General features: G+C 35.8%; 1 non-coding gene and 1 pseudogene across 1 annotated transcript; one reads left to right on the forward strand and one right to left on the reverse strand.

The window, feature by feature from the left end:
* Window positions 1-2,007: 2,007 nt before the first annotated feature.
* LOC123827838 lies at window positions 2,008-2,121 on the reverse strand (annotated as a pseudogene).
* Window positions 2,122-2,354: 233 nt separating this feature from the next.
* Window positions 2,355-2,432, forward strand: TRNAH-GUG. Its single transcript has one exon. It is a non-coding gene; the product is annotated as a tRNA-His (tRNA).
* The last annotated feature ends 1,949 nt before the right edge of the window (window positions 2,433-4,381 follow it).

Below are 4,381 nucleotides of genomic sequence, written 5' to 3' on the forward strand. Positions count from 1 at the left end.
CTACAACAATCTGCATTCCCACCAACAGTGCAAAAGGGTTCCCCTTTCTCCATGTCCTTGCCAACAGTTGTTGCTAAATGAAATAAGCCAGCCAGAAAAAAAATAAACACCATATGGTCTCACTCATATGTGGAATCTAGTGAACAAACTGATCTAATAAACAAAATAGAGACACACTCATAGAGAGCAGGATGGCATCTAAGGGAGAGGGGAGGTTGAGTGCAAAGGAATTGAGCAAAAAGGAAAAAGGGCCCATGAACATAGACAACTGTGTGGTGATTGAAGAATGGAAGGGGTTTAAGGGGACTAAATGGTAAAGAAAAAAAGTACAATATAAAATAAAAAATAAAATGATATGGAAAAGAAAAGGAAAGCCTTGTAGGCCCTGGCTGGCGTAGCTCAGTGGATTGAGCACAGGCTGAGAACCAAAGTGTCGCAGGTTCAATTCCCAGTCAGGGTACATGCCTGGGTTGCAGGCCATGACCCCCAGCAACCACACATTGATGTTTATCTCTCTCTCTCTCTTTCTCCCTCCATTCCCTCTCTAAAAATAAATAAATAAAATCTAGAAAAACAAAAAACCTTGTAGCACATCTTGACCCCTCCCATATGCAGCAAAGCCTGGCAGAGGCAGCCACAAACTGCGGATTGCTTGTAGCTTCCAACAGGCTGCCAAGGGCCAGATGTGGACAGCATCTGATTTTGGCTTACAGCAGTTTCAGACAATATCAAAGCAGTATCCAAAGGGAGATACCACCAGTGAGGAAATAAACTCAGCTCAGACAAAATTCCACTTTGTTCTTTTTAATTATTTTCACTATTTTTCTTTTGCATAGCCTTTTAAACTAGTAACTTTCTTATATTTTTCTCTATCTTTTCTATCATATCTCTTGTTACTCTGTTTCTTACTCTATTTTATGCTTCTTATTTTCCTTTCTTATATTTTTTATTCTTTATCTTTGTTCTTTTTGCTGTTTTTTCCCTTTCTATTCCTTATCTCTGTTCTTTTTCTTCCTTCTCCCCTTCCATAATATTTTTTTTCTTTCATTTGGTTTTCTCATATTCTTTTTTTATTCTACTATTCTATTTCTTTTTTCTCTTATTCTTTTCTATTAGATTGTTAATTTTTCTGTTTTTGTTGGGGTTTTCTATTGTTTTTGTTCATTTTTCATGTTGTTTTGTTTTGTTCTTTCAGCACCTGTACAACAGCTTGCAAGATGTGGTTGGGGATGAGCCTCTCATTCAGCCATCCAGAAGGGAGATTCAAACCAATGAAAGGGCAAAAAAAAAAATCAAGAACCAATTACAACAGTAGTGCCTGCATAACCAACACAGGGGACATTTCTAGAACATCCAGCCCAGGAGATTAAGGAGACTGCACTACTGGGTCCCACAAAACTTGTACAACAAAAGGCCACTCCATGTACACTTGGAGTTAAAGCAGATCAATGTGATACACAGAAACAAGCAAAAACATACATCTAAAATGGGGTTACAAACAATGTCCAAAAGAAAGAAAAGGAAGAATCCCCAGAAAAAGAGCTAAATGAAATTGAAGCAAGAAATTATCAGACATAGAGTTTAAAGTAATGATTATAAAGATGTTTAATGAACATAGTGAAAACTACTAGGAACTTTATGGCAACTAAAAGAAACGGACTAGGAACTACATTAGCATGAAAAAAGACATAGAAAGTATGAATAAAAATGAGGAGGACATGAAGAATACAATATCTAAAATGAAGAATACACTAGAAGGAATTAAAAGCAGGTTAGATGAGGCAGAGAATCAAATAACCAATTTGGAAGACAAGTTAGGAAAAAATACCCAATCAGAAGTGCAAAAATGAACAAAAGAATGATGATAATTTAAGGAAACTTTAGGACAACATAAAATGTAACAATATCTGCATCATATGGGGTTCCAGAAGGAGAATAAAGTGATGAAATAATGACATAAAACTTCTTTAACCTGGTGAAGGAAAAAGTTACACAAGTTCAGAAAGCACAGAGTGCCAATCAAGATAAATCCAAAAAGATCCACTCCAAGACACATTATAATTGTTAAAGTGATAAGAACAGATATTATACTTGATCTTAGCCAAAAGGCCAAGAAGAAAGACACATCATAAGTAAAATGGCAAAGTTTAAAGACAAAGAGGGAATCTCAAAGGCAGCAAGAGAGAAACGGCTAGTTACCTGCAAGGGATCTCCCATAAGCTCTCTGCTGATTTCTCAACAGAAGCAGTCCAGACCAGAAGGGGTTGACATGAAATATTCAAAGTAATGAAAAGCAAAGACCTACAGCCAAGACTACTCTATCCAATAAGGCTATCATTTAAAAGTGAAGGTGAGCCCTGGCTGGTGTGGCTCAGTGGTTGAGCGCTGGACTGTGATTCAAGGGTCACTGGTTCGATTCTCAGTCTAGGGCACATGCCTGGATTGCGGGCCAGGTCCCCAGTAGGGGGGGTGTGATAGGCAACCATACGTTGATGTTTCTCTCCCTCTCTTTCTCTCTACCTTCCTCTGTCTAAAAAATAAAATAAAACCTTTAAAAAAGAGAGAGAGGGTGAAATAAAGAGCTTCCCAGGCAAAGAAGAAAGAAAAGAAAAGAAAAGAAAAAAGAAATAGAGGGAGGAACATTGGTATAAAGATAAAGTGGCAATGAGTAGGTTCCTATCAATAATAATATTAAATATAAGTGGATTAAATGCTCCAATGTGAAGACATAGAGTAGATGAGTGGATAAGAAAACATGATCCATATATATGCTCTTCACAAGAGACTCATTTTAAAACAAACTATTTATACAGGCTGAAAGTGAGAAGATTGAAAAATATTCCATGCAAATGGAGATTTAAAAAAAAGCGTGGGCAACAATACTTATGTCTCACAAAATAAACTTCAAAACAAAGGCCATAATGAGGAAAAGGAAGGTCACTACCTAGTACTAAAGGGATCAACACAACAAGAGTGCATGTATGCACCCAACATAAAAGCATCAAAATATATAAAGAAAATCTTTATGGATAAAGGAAGAGATTGAAGCAATACACTCAGAGTAAGAGATTTTAACACCCCCCTGTTATCAATGGAGATATCTTCCATACAAAACATCAACAAGGAAATAGTGATATTAAAAGACACACAATATCAAATGGATTTAATTGTTAATTTCAGAACATTTTATCCAAAAACAAAATAATATACATTCTTCTAAAGTGCACACAGGTCATTCTCAAAAATAGAGCACATGATAGGAACAAAATAAGTCTTAACAAATTCAAGAAGACTGAAATCATATCAAATACTTTCTTGTATCACAATAACATGAAATTTGAAATCAACCTCAATAAAAATGCTAAAAGATATTCAAATACATGGGAGCTACATAGCATGATATTAAATAATGAAAATGTCAATGAGATGATGGAAAAAAATCAAAATTACCTGGAAATGAATGAAAATGAACACACAACAAACCAAAACCTATGGGACACACAGCAAAAGCAGTCTTGAGAGAGAAGTTCATAGCATTACAAGCTTATCTCAAGAAGCAAGAAAAACCTCAAGCAATCTAACTCTACATCTTAAAGAACTAGAAAAACAACAACAAACAAAGCTCAGAGTATGTATATGGAAGAAAATAATCAAGATCAGAGTGGAAATAAATGACATAAAGACTAAAAATACAATTCAAAAGATCAATGAATCCAGGAGCTGGTTCTTTGAAATGATAAAAAAAAAATTGACAACCTTTAACAAGACTCATCAAGAAAAAGAGAGGACCCCAATAAATACAATCAGAAATGAAATAAGACAAGTGACAACTGATATCACAGAAATACAAAGGAGTATAAGAAAAATTATCAACAATTACATGAGGTCTGTCTGGAAAAACTCCAGCCATTGTTAATATAATGAGAACAGTTTGTGCAACATCAATGCAACTGGGAAGCCAGAGAGAGTGGACTGGAATGTGCAGTATGAACAATGACAACATCACTGTACTAGTCAGTGGGGGTGGTAGATGTCATTGAATGAACATGTGTACAGTGTCACTATTGCATTCAAAATGACTGAGTGAGTAGAGCAACAAATCTGCATCAAATTTTCATTAAGCTTGAACTTTCCTCTGAGGAAACTATTACAATGATTCATAAGGCCACAGGATTGGGCTAATGGTGATTGACAGCTTCTTGATGACAATGTGCTTCATCATACACCACATCTTGTCCAGAAATTTTTTGTGAAACATCAAATCACTCAGGTGACTCAGTCTCCCTACACCCCAGATTTTGTGCCATGCACTTCTGGCTTTTTCCACAACTATAATCACCTATGAAAGTGAAGAGATTTCAGACCATCAATGAGATTCAGA

Source organism: Phyllostomus hastatus, unplaced genomic scaffold, assembly GCF_019186645.2.
Source record: "Phyllostomus hastatus isolate PE091 unplaced genomic scaffold, TTU_PhHast_1.1 phas_contig_90, whole genome shotgun sequence".
Lineage (NCBI taxonomy): Eukaryota > Metazoa > Chordata > Mammalia > Chiroptera > Phyllostomidae > Phyllostomus > Phyllostomus hastatus.